Source organism: Cibotium barometz, chromosome 22 (genome assembly GCF_041138505.1).
Source record: "Cibotium barometz isolate CiBa-2024 chromosome 22, ASM4113850v1, whole genome shotgun sequence".
Classification (NCBI taxonomy): domain Eukaryota; kingdom Viridiplantae; phylum Streptophyta; class Polypodiopsida; order Cyatheales; family Cibotiaceae; genus Cibotium; species Cibotium barometz.
This window is the reverse complement of record NC_141067.1, coordinates 8489587-8505165: the sequence shown is the minus strand read 5'-3', so window position 1 is coordinate 8505165 and position 15579 is coordinate 8489587.

The following is a 15579-nucleotide window of genomic DNA, read 5'->3' as shown; positions in this document are numbered from 1 at the left end:
AATTGGATGGAGACAGCAACTACCCACTTTGGGCATACATGATGCAGCATGTTTTGGTTGCAAAAGGAGTGTGGAACATTGTGCAGGGTATGGATGTACGTCTAGGTTATATGGACGTAGGATCTGTTGAGGATGTTGCAGGTTCTAGTAGCTCTACTGTTGCTGTTGTTTTACCCATTGCTGAACAAGCTTTTTGGGATGGTAAAGATGCACAGGCTCATGCCTTGATTGCACTTTCTGTCAAATGTAACATCACTCCACATATTCGTTCAGCTAAAACAACAAAACAGGCTTGGGATATTCTAGCTGGTTTGTATGTAGGTCGTAAAATCTCTTACTTGCGTAAAGAGCTAGAATCGAAGATTATGCAAGAAGATGATGACATGAATGTTTTTCTTGCTGATCAAGTAACAGTTGATTTCTGCAGGTAAGATTATTCCTGATCATTCTCTTGTGCAGACTGTTCTTGATGCTTTACCTGAGTCATATCAGACTTTTGCTTTCACGTGGAGACTTGTCATCACTGAGGACAGACCTGATGTTAAGTATGATACTTTAGTCAACAAGCTCTAGTAAGAAGCGCAGTCCAGGCAAAACAGGGCTAGGCAGCGTGCAGTTGATCAGGCATTTGTTGGCTGCCCAGCAGAGAAGAAGTGGTAAGGCAGCCCCTTCCACTGTTTCTTCTCCTATTAGTAGGTATGCAACTTCTTCTCCTTCCACAGGTAGCAACAATAGGTCTGAGAAGGCTCTTGATAAAGACAATAAAAAAATCAGGTGCAACTATTGTAAGGTAACTGATCATGTCATTAAGAATTGCCCTAAGCTAAAGGCTAAAGAGACAAAGAAGAAAGAGTCAAATGCAGCCACAATAGTGGATGCTTCTATAAATGCAGATTCTGCAATAGTGGATGCTTCTATAAATGTAGATTCACAATAGTGGATGCTTCTATAAATGCAGATTCACAATAGTGGATGCTTATAGAAGCAACCACAATAGTGGATGCTTCTATAAATGCAGATTCTGTAAATGTTGTGCAGGATACAGAATGGGCGTTTAGCGTGTATTGCAAGTATGACCCATCTGTACATGATGCATGTTTGGCAGTTTCTGTTGAATGACTATGATGTATGGTATTTTGACAGTGGTGCTACAAAGCACATTACCTTGCATCGTCATATGTTCACTTGTCTTGAGGCTGTCTCTAATCGGAATACTGTCACATGTGCCAATAATGCTTCTTACCCAGTGAAGGGCGTTTGTAAATTATGCTTACTGCTGCAAATGGCAGTGCTTTCACACTTTCAAATGCTTTGTATGTGCCAGGGATAAAGAAGAATCTATTGTCTATCTCTGTGCTTGCTTTGTAGTCAAATTTGTGGATGACAGATGTACTGTTCATGATTTAACTTTTGGTGATACGATTATTGCATCTGGCACCTTGTTTTGTGGGCTGTATAGGCTCAATTCTTATGACAAGTGTGTGGAAGATTTAGCAAATGTAGTTTCTGATGAAAAGGCAGTTTCAGATGTAAAACTATGGCATGCTCGTTTTGGTCATCTGAACTTTGCTAGTTTGCTACGTTTGTAGAAATTTGATATGGTTGCTTCATTGCCCCCTCTTGAGGCACCATTGAAACATGTTTGTGAAGGCTGTATTTTGGGCAAAATGCAGCGTTCTGCGTTTCCAAAGGATAGTTCTGTGCGGGCCACTCGCAAATTACAACTTGTACATAGTGATGTATGTGGGCCTATGCAAACTCCGTCATTTGGTAAACACTTGTACTTCGTGACTTTCATTGATGATTACTCAAGGCATGCATGGGCATATCCACTGAAGGCAAAGTCCGAAGTGTTTTTGTGCTTCAAACAATTTCTGCTTATGGTGGCTGAAAATGTATCCAATTGTACTGTGGGAACCCTCCGTTCTGATCGAGGGGGGGAGTACATGTCTAAAGAGTTTGATGCATTTCTGGCTAGTCGTGGGATAAAACACCAATGTACAGTGCCGTATACCCCTCAGCAAAATGGTGTTGCTGAGAGGAAAAATAGGTCACTTATGGAGATGGCACGATGTATGGTCAAGAGCCAAGCTTTGCCACATGCGTTTTGGCTTGAGGCTGTCATGTGTGCTGCATATGTACTCAACAGGTGTAACATACCCACCTTCACTAATAAAGAAATGTCCATGTAATAAAGTTTTTATGGTATAAAAATCAATGATTTTATTAAATGAATCATTTCTACTTAGAATCTCTAAATAATGAGCCCAAATTTGGAATTTGCATGCAATTTTACCCTAATATAGGATTTTACAGCATCCAAAACGGACACCGGATCAAGCTTATACGCAAATTTAAGTCATTTTTAGTTAAAAAGCGGCGACCTTTAAACCTTAATAAATGCACGACCGGGCGTCCGATTGACAAATGGTCTAAACCCCAACGACCAGAAGAACCTCTCGGACCCCAGGGCGGTCCGACACGCAAATCGAGACGGGCGCTCCAAATTTGGGGACCTCGCCCCAAAATTTGGACCGTACACACTTACTAGGGTGCCCGTAGATGGCTGCACAAGAACCAAAGGATGGCCGCCCACTGTGTGGTCCACATGTATCCCTACGTGGACACCCATGCTGCCCCAAACCAGATAAGGTACATGTGTACCACTCCTTTCCCTGATAAACCGACACCGTACCTTTCCCCTAGAGACCCATGCAGGCCACTGATCCATAGCCTTTGCTGGTACACCGTCCTTTCGTCCTTGCTTTATACAGCGCCCATACCCGTACCCCACAGCTATATAAACCCCCGGGGTGCTCCATAGGCAGCACGCATTTCTACGCAGCGTATGCCCTGTTGTATCGCCGTCCGTACCTGTGTAGTGTACTTGCTATAGTACAGCCACCCTTGCAGCCACCCCTCTCACACCCCCTCCTTTGCCTATAGCTGCCCTTGCAGCCACCCCTCTCACACCCCCTCATTTGCCTCTTTTCAGATTTTCAGATAAGGCAATTTTGCTCCATCCCCCTCTTGCTAGGAGACAGTGTCCTTAACTCTTCTCCCCCCATGTGAATAGACTTACAGCAGCCCTCAGCCCTTCTCACCTTTAGCAAAACATTTTTGTCTTAAGGACATCTCACAATCCCCCCCCGATTTGCGTAGACTTTAATAAGAGGTTTTTGCCTTAAGAAAGGGTTCATATGCTATAGTCTTTTGCTCATACAGTGAGCAAACGATCTCACAAATTCTAGAAGACTAGGTCAGTGGTGGTTGTGCCTTGCATGGATGAGGAAAAAAGCGTTGCCTCTAGAAATCAAGTCTAGTAGTTGCCCAATTTATGATCAATTACCTTATAGGTGATTTTATGATCAATTACCCTATAGGGATTTGGTTTTTAGAGGATCACGCTTCCCCTACTACGGGATAGGACTAGGTCTTACCTATGGATCATATCCTTGAATCTTTACATGGTCAAGGTGTCGATAAATAGGAAATTTTCTCTAAGTTAAGACTTAGTGGACTATCTTAAGTGTTTCTCCTATTTTAGAAGGGGGGAACCTTAAGGCCTTGCAGTCTGTTACTCCATATGGAGCTTGGCATGGTAGGAAGCCTTCTATTGGTCACTTGCGTGTCTTTGGTTGCTTGGCCTATGCTTTAGTGCCTCTGCAACAACGTAGAAAATTGGATGATAAGGCTATCAAATGCATTTTTGTTGGTTACAGTGCTGAGAGCAAGGGTTACAGATTGTATCATCCGCAGTCAAAGCGTATCTTGATTAGTCAAGATGTTGTTTTTGTGGAAGATGCTGTGCAGCCTTTGTTATCATGTACCAAAGAGACAGGTGCTCACGGGATGTATTTCATACATTGTTGCCTCTATTTACAGGTGGGAATTCAAATGTAAGTCCTAATGAGGTAAATATTCAGTCTATGCAGATTTCAAACAACATCATAGATCAGCCTATTTCTGATGCAGATTTACAGGATATAATTTATGAGGATAGGGCTGAAAATGAGCAGGCTAGAGGTATGCCTAAATGGCTGGTGCAAACTTTGCATGATAGTAAAATTAATGCACCTATGTCTAGTCGTACTCGTTCAGGTTTTCAGCATGCCTCTTATGCATCAGATTGTTATACTTTGGCTGTGTCTAGTATGTGTGAAGAGAAAGAACCTCTTTCATTTGATGAGGCATAGAAATCAGAAAATTGGTTGGCTGTAATGCAAAGTGAATATGATGCTTTAATGAAGAATGGTACATGGTCTTTGTGTGATTTGCCTATTGGTAAAAAGGTCATTGGATGTAAGTGGGTTTTTAAGTTGAAACGAAAGCTAGATGGCAGTGTTGATCGCTATAAGGCTAGACTTGTTGGCAAAGGGTTATGCTCAAGAAAAGGGCATTGATTTTGATGAGACCTTTGCTCCCACTTGTCATATGACTACCATTCGTAGCATTTATGCATTGGCAGCTCATAATGGTCGGAATGTACATCAGTTGGACATAAAGACTGCGTTCTTGAATGGAGATTTGCATGAGGAGGTGTATGTATCGCAGCCTCGTGGTTTTGTTCAAAGAGGGCAGGAAAACAAAGTGTGCAGGTTGAAAAAGGCTTTATATGGTTTAAAGCAAGCTCCACGAGCTTGGTATGAAAAGATACATGCATATTTGACTGCACATGGTTTTTAGAATAGTCCAACAGAAAGCACTTTATATATTGAACGTGTGGATGATGTACATCTAATCATTGCTCTCTATGTCGATGTCTCTATGTCGATGACATGCTGCTCACAGGACCAAATGAGAGTCATACTGCTGATTTTAAGGCTTATTTGAATGCCTCTTTTGAGATGTCAGATTTGGGCATTTGCATCATTATTTGGGGATACAATTTAAGCAGTGTGATGGATGTATTGCTTTGTGTCAGACAAAGTATATTGAGACATTGTTGCAGAGATTTAGCCTCGAGACATTGTTGCGGAGATTGGGCCTTGAATACTGCAAGCCTATTGCTACTCCAATGGAGACATGTTTGAAGTTGAGTCTTCATGATGCTGGAGATCACTTTGATATCACACTCTATCAGACAAACAACTGTTGGTTTCCTCATTTATGTATGCATTACGAGGCCGGACATTTAGTTTGCAGTCTCACAGGTGAGCAGGTTTATGCATAGCCTAGGGTCTCAGCATTGGAAGGCAGTTAAACGCATCTTTCGCTACTTGAGTGGCACCATACATCTTGGGTTATTTTATCCTAAGGGGGGATTGTTGCTGCCAGATTTACATGCTTTTTCGGACTCAGATTGGGCTGGTTGCTACGACACAAGAGTGTCCACAAGTGGTTTTTGTTTCATGCTCGGTAGCTCATGCATATCTTGGTTGAGCAAGAAGCAACCTACTGTGGCCACTTCTAGTTGTGAAGCTGAGTACAGGGCAGCTTTCACAGCGGTTGAGTGTGTGTGACTCAGACAGCTTATGGTGGCTGACTTGGGTGTTGGACAGGAGGCTGCCACCTCTATCTACACTGACAGTCAGAGCGCATTGGCAGTTGCGAGAAACCTAGTTTTTCATGCTCGCACAAAGCACATTGAGGTGCATTATCACTATGTTAGGGAGAGACTCTCAACAGGAGAGATCATCTTGGCCTATATGCTAACACAGGATAACCTCGCCGATCTTTTCACAAAGGCACTTCCTCGTGAGAAGTTCGAAACTTCCCACAAAGCTTTGGGCTTGCTCCCCTTTGTGGACTGATCTACTTCAGGCATGGCACTTCCCTATACATGAGTGCCAGCTCTCGTTCACACCATCACTCCCAGGGGGATTTGTTGCCATATATGTAGGCAGTGATGTGTGTGAACACACTTAGGACCGTCGGGGCACTTTTTCCCTCTTTAGGAGGTTTTTTTCCCCGGCTTGTATATACGCCCATTATTCTAGGGCTAACTTATCTTTTGTACATTCACACAATCTAATACACTGTGTGTTGTGTGCATTCTTGCTTCTTCTTCTTCTCCAAGCTTTGTGTGCTTTCTTGTAACCCTAATTCCAACATTTTTGAGAAAGTAGAGAATCAAGACATAGTTTATATGTAGGTACACTCCGCAACAGAATGATCTTGCAACAAAAAGAAAAAATAGGCACATTGCAAAAGTGGCACGTGCCTTGATGTGGCTGAAAAGAATATGACACATTATTATTTGGACAAAAGTAGTAGCAATTGTTGTGTACATTATGAATAGAATACCCATTGTAGCTGTTTATGGTATGACGCCTAAACAAAATTTTACAGGCATAAGACTGGATGTGTCTCACTTAAAAGTGTTTAGGTGTATTACATATGCGCATGTTCTTGATGAAGTAAGAATAAAGTTGGATCCGAAGGTAGAGAAATGCATCTTTATTGGTTATGTTATGGAGTAAAAAGTTTATAGATGTTATAACCCTATCACTCATGAGATGTGAGTAAGTAGAGATGTCTTTGACAAGATGAGTAGCTGGTATGCACCAGCTGTGTGAAGACAACAAAAGTTGCAAACGTAAGAAGTGCTGATGTTACAATCACATGTGCTTAGTGGACCTAAAGATTCCTTTAGCAATGGATCCAATGTTAGTCCATAGTCAGGCAGGTTGAGGACAGATGTAGGTACACATGTATCACACAAAGGGAAGGAAAAGGTAGGATGAAATTGTGTGCCTAATCTATCAGCAGGTCATTCATATGTGGATGGTGATTCTAATGGCTCTAAGCGGAGCCTTAATAAGGAGCTTGGTATTCCATATGTAGTTACTCTTGGTGTAAGGAGGACCAGGGCTATTTTGAGGACACCTAGCAGTGATCCTAGTGTACACAAGTCTACGAGGGTTAGGTACCCTATTGACAAGTTGAGATTTGATGGATATACAACCCATCATTTTGCTTACATGGTTAAGGCGATACAGGAGTTAGAGCCCACTTGTTTTGAGAAAACACTTGGAAATAAGAAATGGAAAGATGTCATGAATGAGAAGATGGCAGCATTGGATGCAAATGCAACATGGGAGTTAGTGCCTTTGCTTAAGGAAAAGAAGGCAATCGGATGTAAGTGGGTGTATAAAGTCAAGCATAATGCTAATGGTTCAGTGAGAAAGTATATGGCAAGATTGATTGCCAAGGGCTATCCACAGACTTATGGCATTGACTATGAGGAGACATGCAGCCCGGTTACAAGAATGGCTACCGTGAGAGTTGTCATTGCTATAGCTACAGCAAAGGGTTAGTCTTTACATCAGATGAATGTAAAGAATGCCTTCTTGCATGGTGATTTGTAAGAAGAAGTATACATGATGCAGGCCAAGTTATGAGAGTGATGCACACCCAATTTTTGTGTGCAGGTTATGCAAAGCCTTGTATGGCTTGAAATAGGCACCTAGAGCCTAGTCAAACAAGATCGGGGAGTATCTTGTTACCATTGGATTTCAAATATCCAATGCACTTTTTTCACTTTATGTGAAAAAGACAGATAGAGGGATCATGCTATTAGTTATCTATGTGGATGAATTGATTCACTAGTGATAGTGATGAAGACACATGATGTCAGGAGGCTTTTGAAGCAGAAGTTTGAGATGAAGGATTTGGGTGAGCTGTGGTATTTCTTGGGCATAGAGGTGGTGAGATTACCTCATGGCATTTTGTTTGCAGAGAAAGTATGGCTTGGACATGTTGTCTAAGTATGGTATAACGGGCTGTAAGCCTATTTTAGTGCCATTGGAGTAGAACACAAAGCTTTCCATAGATAGAGGTGAGCTTCTGGAAGACCCCACTATGTACAAGCGCATAGCGAGTAGCTTGATCTAGATGACCATTGCTATGCCAGACTTGAGCTATGCTATTGAACTTGTGAGTCAATTTATGCAGGCCCCTAGAAAGCCACACTTGGATGTAGCTAGATGGATTACATAAAATCCACAGTTGTTTATGGACTTTTCTATAAGGCTAGTATAGAGATACAACTACATGGGTACACAGATGCTAATTGGGTTGGTAGTATTGCAAACAAGAGATCTACCAGTGGTTTTATGTTCTCATTTAGGAGTGTTCTTGTGAATTAGAGCAATAAGAAGCAGCCAACAGTTGCCTTACCGAGTATAGAGGTAGAGTACAGGGGTACTCTACTATGGCAGCTTGTGAGATAGCTTGGTTTTTAGAAACTACTTGGGTGATATGGGTGAGCCCATGGATAGAGCAGTTGCCACATAAAGTTGGCCACCAGTAACCCAATATACCATGCTAGAACAAAGCACATTGAGATGCACTATCACTTTGTGGTGAGGAAGAAGGTTCTAGCAGGTGATGTAGATCTAGTATATGTCAGCATAGAGGATCATGTGACTGACATCTTCACGAAGGCATTGGGCACAAAGAAGCTCCACAGATTTAGGAGCTTACTTAGAGTGAAGTGTGTGGAGTTGAGCTCAAGGGGAAGTGTAAAGATATCAAGCTCAACTAGTGCTACAACGGACATTGATGACCCACCTGGGTGATAGCTTCCGCACTTATGCCACTGGCATGGTTGGTGAGATTATGGTTGATATGCCGCCAGTGGATGACAGGCTGTGTGACAACCATTTTGGAGCACTAGAGTTATGGCATAGTTATAGCGCCAGCTCATATAGTCATGTTCACACTATGGACCAACCATTTGTATGTAATTGTACTTTCCCTTTATGTATGTACTCTTATATTTTAGTTATATGGTTGTAGAGAAGAGGAGAAGATAGAAGAAAATTCAGCCATCCATCTCTCTCTCGTGTCTTGCTCTCTCTCTCTCTCTTGTGTGTGTGTGTGTGTGTGTGTGTTTGCTCGCAAAGAACTCAAGCTCTCCCTCTCCCCCTCATTCTCTTTAGGACCGTCAGTTTCATGCATGCTTGGAGCAGTTTCCCATCAGTGTGGTTATCTCAGTGGTGGTGGACTTTACTGAGAGACTATACATTCTCGCCCTACCACCAGGAGATATAATTTAAGTACTACTTTTTAGACCAGGTATATAATATCTTCGATTTCTTTGTGATGTAATAGATCGCTTTTTACCATTGTGTTAAGATAAAATTGTATTGCACTTTATGTGGCTATTTTGGTGTATATTAGCTATCATTATGCAGAGATACACTTGGATGGAGTTACCAGCACCCCCGAGACTTGTATCATTATCAGGGAGTACCATTTGTACATTAATGATGATCACTCACATGATGCACATTTTGTACATCATTGTTTTCCCCTTCATTGTATCATTATCAGGGAGTACCATTTGTACATTAATGATGATCGCTCACATGATGCACATTTTGTACATCATTGTTTCCCCCTTCATGTTGCATGGATCGTGGAGTCACATGGCATGAGTAGTGGATTTGGTCTGACGGATGTGGTGGTTAGTTCAAGTCTTTGAGGCAATTCTCTTGGCTTTATAGGTGGCACTCAGAGCCTAGCAGACAAGTCATTCGGAGCTTTTTTAAGACTGGTCATGGGAAGGGAGAGCATGGTAGTGTACATGGGAAGGGAGAGCATGGTAGTGTACATGCGTGAAATGCACTTTACGGCATCACCAGCTTCGACAATGCTGCCGAGAGGTTTAGAGATGCACAGCAAGTGGTGGAGTGATGTATAGGGCACGAGCACTTGAATGGTAGCATGACCTCTTCTTATCCCTCACGTGATGCGAGGTTGGTTAGGAGATATTTTTGGTGTGTGGATGGTAGCACTATCAATTACTCAATCAAATTCGACTACCAAACAATTCTAGGCACTTTAAGCTTCCACTCCATTCGGAGGAACCCCACTATCTTCACAACGATGGTTTGGATGCTTCTGTGAAGCATGCAGTGAGGGTGATTGGGGTGAGCGTGCCATGTCTACATGGGCAAATCCTTGGGAATGAGCGAGTGATTACACCTAAGCATCTGATGCACATTGTAACTATGATACTTAATACTGGCACCATGTTTGCAGTTAACTATGATGAGCTTACAGATTTATTAACCATGGATGATGTCTTTGTTATCATTGCCCCTAATGGCAATGAGGAGCAAGTGGAAACTATTTGTTGAGATGCTCTATGCCGAAGAGAACACTCAACGAGGATGCCATGAATGGTCATAGGGTCCAGTTTGATGCACATAATATGGTCATAGACAGGCTACTATTTTTAGTACGTTCACAGACATGGGAGATACATTCCGTTTTAGCAGTATGAGGTTGATCGTGAGGCCTACATATTCTCTCATCTTACGATTATGATCAAGCTTCATCTTGATTGAATTCAAAGCCGCAAAAGCGACGTGACCTCTGTGGTGACTTCATGTAGATGAGTACGAGAGCATATTAGATGTAGAGAGAGCTAGAGAAGGTGATGATGACTAGTTTGATATTCATCGAGAGTTGTACTTTGCTTTTATTATTATTATATTATTGGTGTCTCCCTTTTTCTCATTATAATTTATATCTTTTGCTGTCTACTTATTGCATCTTTTGATGTCTATTTGTTTGGTATTCAAATGTGCATGCCAAAGGCCCAATTTTCAATGTGTTGTGGCCTTAGAGAGCCCCCTGAAAATTGTGCCTTTAGCATGCACATTGCAACTAAATGTGGTTCCATGGTGACCAAACTTTGCAAGAGTGAGGGTGGGGTCCACATATACACTCTTGCAAAGTTGTCACCATCGGAACACATTTGTGTGCAATGTGCATACCAAAGGCCCAATTTTCATGGGTTGTGGCCTTAGAGAACCCCCTAAAAATTGGGCCTTTGACACATACATTGCAACCAAATATGGTCCGATGGTGACCAAAGTTTGCAAGAGTGAGGAAGGGTCTACATATACACTCTTGCAAAGTTTTTTCACCATCAAACCACATTTGGGTGCAATGTGCATGCCAAAGGCCCAATTTTCAGGGGTTGTGGCCTTAGAGAGCCCCCTGAAAATTGGGCCTTTGGCACGTATATTACAACCATATATGGTTCGATGTGGTGAAAAAAATTTGCAAGAGTGAGGGTGGGGTCTACATATATACTCTTGAAAAGTTTGTTCGCCCATCAAACCAGATTTGGGTGCAATGTGCATGCCAAAGGCCCAATTTTCAGGGGTTGTGGCCTTAGGGAGCCCCCTGAAAATTGGGCCTTTGGCATGTATATTGTAACCAAATATGGTCCGATGGTGATCAAACTTTGTAAGAGTGAGGGTGGGGTATATATATACACTATTGCAAAGTTTGGTCACCATCGGACCACATTTGGTTGAAATATGCATGCCAAAGATCCAATTTTCAGGGGGCTCTCTAAGGCCACAACACATTAAAAATCGGGCCTTTTCAACGTACATTGCAACCAAATGTGGGCCAATGGTGACCAAACATTGTAAGAGTGAGGGTGGGGTCCACATATACACTCTCGCAAAGTTGGATCACCATTGGACCACATTTGGTTGCAATGTACGTGCCAAAGCCCAATTTTCAAGGGGGGCTCTAATGCCACAACGCATTGAAAATTGGGCCCTTAGCACACACATTGCAACCAAATGTGGTATGATGGTGATCAAACTTTGCAAAAGTATATACGTGGACCCCACCCTTACTTTTATAAATTTTGGTCACCGGAGAGGGCCACATTTGGTTGTAATGTACATGCTAAAGGCCCAATTTTCAATGTGTTGTAGCCTTAAAGAGCCCTTAAAAATTGCGCCTTTGGCATACGCATTGCAACCAAATGTAGTCTGATGGTGACCAAACTTTGCAAGAGTGAGGATGGGGTCCACATATATACTATTGCAAAGTTTTGTCACCATCGGACCACATTTCTATGCAATGTGCATGCCAAATGCCCAATTTTGAGGGGGTTGTGGCCTTAGAGAGCCCCCTGAAAATTGGACCCTTAGAGAGCCCTCTGAAAATTGGACCTTTGGCACGCACATTGCAACCAAATGTAGTCTGATGGTGACCAAACTTTTCAAGAGTGAGGGTGGGGTCCACATATACACTCTTGCAAGAGTGAGGGTGGGGTCCATTGGATTGGTTGCAATGTGTGTGCCAAAGGCTAAATTTTCAAGGGGCTCTCTAAGGCCACAACACATTGAAAGTTGGGCCTTTCCAACACACCTTGCAACTAAATGTAGTTTCCTCAAGCAAAGTGATTAGAAGCTTTTGCAAGTTGGCGGTTTTATTTTTAGCTACTTAGTAAAAGGAAGAGTTGTTTCCTTCTCCTATGGAGAACCTCCTTTCATGATCTTCGACCACAAATAGAGTCTCTATCCTTGCAGTTCTATTACCTTGTACTAAAGGGTACATGAAACAAGAGATTTCTCTCTTATATTGGGAATGTATCTAGTGAAGGGTACATGCAAACAAGAGATTAAATTTTTATTACAAGAGATTACCTTGTACTAAGGGGTACACACAACAAGATATTGATTTCTTATTAGGAATGTATCTACTAAAGGGTACACGCAAATAAGAGATTACTATCTTATTGGGAATATTTCTAACAAAATTACATTTCCACCATCAATACTTACACTTCTCTACATTGACTCTCCCACTTCCTATACCATACAAAATAAGTATTCTCTTATTTTCTATCAACTCAAAAAGTAATAGAAGGAACATTACCCTTATGATATACTAGGCTGTAACCTATATCTAATTAACAATATGAGAGGTTAGTATTGCAAAAACCATCCCCTCACATATTCTATGATGCCATCCCATGATCAAGTGTGAATTTGAACCTTGATTAACTTACTCCATGGATGCCTAAGGTGGGTTACATGGGTGACTAGGTAAAGATTTCCCCTTATTGCCTTGACCTATTGTCATGTGTAAGGAAATACAACAACTTGTGCTGAATTTTATAAGACAAAGAAGTTGTTGTGTGAGAGAGAAAATACTGTTGTAAAAAAATTACAAACATATCGTGTTTACCCACCCGTGTGCTCTGTCAAGGGGCTTGAATGGTAATCTAAGTAGACTCTAGACATAGGACGTCATGCACTAGAGCAAGGGTTCATAACATAATGAAGATAGATCTCAATGGCAAGGATCTTGAATGGTAATCTAAGCAGACTCTATGAAATTAAATTTTGATTAATAATTATAATCAATAAAGTATATTATTAGTTAGTAGCTTTAGTTTTATTAATTTGTATTAAATTAATCAATCCACTTATTCATAATATATAAATTGATTGATCCCACAACCTAAAAAAATAACGAATGGATTGATTAGTAACCAATCATTATCTAATCAATTGATTTATATATAAATAAACTATCAAGCTTTCCCCTCTCATCTTCTCTCTTTCTACTACTACACATGGAGCTTCCTCTATTAACCCTTCGACCTTCACCAGCCCTAGTTTTCCTTCTCTAGCCTCGCCTATGCTCGAATTGAGTCATAGGGGTCATCCATCATCACCAAGCTAGGTAAAGGTTTGAGAAAATAAAAATTAAAGGCGAAAAAAGTTGGCTATCTTAGGAATAGGGAAGATGCATTGCCATTCAACCAACATAGAGAGTTGTCTATAGAACTAACTGTCCTTTGCATGGAATGAGAAAAAGTAATTCTCTCATTGTCACAACAAGAGACCTTGTTTAACAATGGCATATAGATGAATTCATAGTGGATATTTCGAGGCTCTTGAAGAGAAGGCTAGGCTAGAAAGGGATGCTACTGCAGCTCAAGAAGGCTAGGCTCGAAAGGGAGGCTACTATAGCTCAAGAAGTTTGGTCTACAATCATGGAAGGGAAGGAAGAAGACAATTGAAGTGGAGAGAAGAATAAGACAACTGACATGGAAAGTAGAATAAGTATCCATAGTGTAGCCTCATGTGTAGCGAAGACAAGTCACAAAAAGAAAAATAAAGTCTAATAATAATTAAGTCAATATTAGATAATTAGAGAAAAATCTCACATTTTGGGAATCAATAACTCCATTTGATTTTGGATATATCTTAAACATGCCAACTCCAAATTTGTTGAAGATTGTAGATCTAGATTCTACTCTTCAAGATCTTTCCAATGATATGTCACATGAGGGGGTTTTGACAAAATTTTGGACAAGTTCACCATGATCCCATTTTTCAAATGGGAATGGGATTTTTTCCATATTTTGGGAATCACTCACTCCATTTAATTTTGGATATATCTTAAACATGCCAACTCCAAATTTGTCGGAGATTGTAGATCTAAATTCTACTCTTTAAGATCTTTCCAATGATATGTCACATGAGGGGGTTTCGATGCAATTTTGGACAAGTTCACCATGATCCCATTTTTCAAGTGGAAATGGGATTTTTTCCCAAATTATCTAATATGGTGTCAGGTTGCTAATCTACTGCGTTCATGAGGCGTTTACTACACTTGAAGAAACCTTTCTTCAATAAGTGCCTTTTCCCATGGTCGAGTTAACTGGATGGTGGGACATATTTATAGCAACTAATGCTGGATGGTGGGACATATTTATAGCAACTAATGCTGAAAAATTATTTGCATTTCCAAAAGATTGAGAACAAATTGCTAAGTGTACTAATTTGGCACAAATAGCAAACTGGAAGGTCAAGATTTAGAGAATATATAGCTGCCAATATTCTGACCAAACTAAGCCACCAATTTTTTGACCAAACTAAGTGTGGGAAAGCCAACTATAATCACACCCAGCATCCATTAATTAATTAATTAATGGGTCTACCTTAAAAACTAAGGAGATCCCTCTCTCTATCGTTTATCAAACACAAGCAAATGTTCTCTCTCTCTCTCTCTCTCTCTCTCTCTCTCTCTCTCTCTCATACGTAATCCAAGATCACAAATCGTTCTCTCTCTCTCTAATGTGTCGCAACACATACACTCTCTCTCTCTCTCACCCATATTAATTAGCATGCACACTGATTAAGCTAATTGTTAAGCCATAGCTTTTATCCAGAAAAATGTCACAGAGGGGCACGTGTATTCTTTTTAAAAATCACAGATGAGCACGAGATTATTTTAAAAAAAATATAAATACCATGAAGCCCATTAGACATCAGAAGGTAGGGTGTGGGATTTTATAGGCTGCATCACGAAGCTCAGAATCATCCAGAAGTTGCCTTAAAACGAAGAATCGCAAAGCTCATAATTTTCGAGACCAAGTTAACTCCCATATTTTTTTGCCTAAGGTTTAAGGTCCCACCCCAAAGGTTCCAACTGCCACGATCTAATTAATTAATGAAAAAAAACTGTTTGGGACCCATATATAAGGGCCTACAAAGAGAAAATCAATTAATTAAATGGAAATGGCTTCCATTAACTAATTAGACATCCGACATCTATTATTAAAATTAAAATTAGAAGGTTAATAATTATAAAATAGCTCAGCGCGCGCGCTCTGCAGCTTATTAGCTGAATTTTCTTCGCCTGTTCTTTTTCTTCATAAGGTTTGCCGTGTGATTGGCCTTCTTTGCGCCATCCTTCAAGCTGGCTCGTTGACTTTATCGCTAGTCAAATTCGCTTATCCGAGCACGTGAATTAGGTTTTAGTAGAGTCAAGTTTTCCAGATCGCTTTCTTTTCCGAAG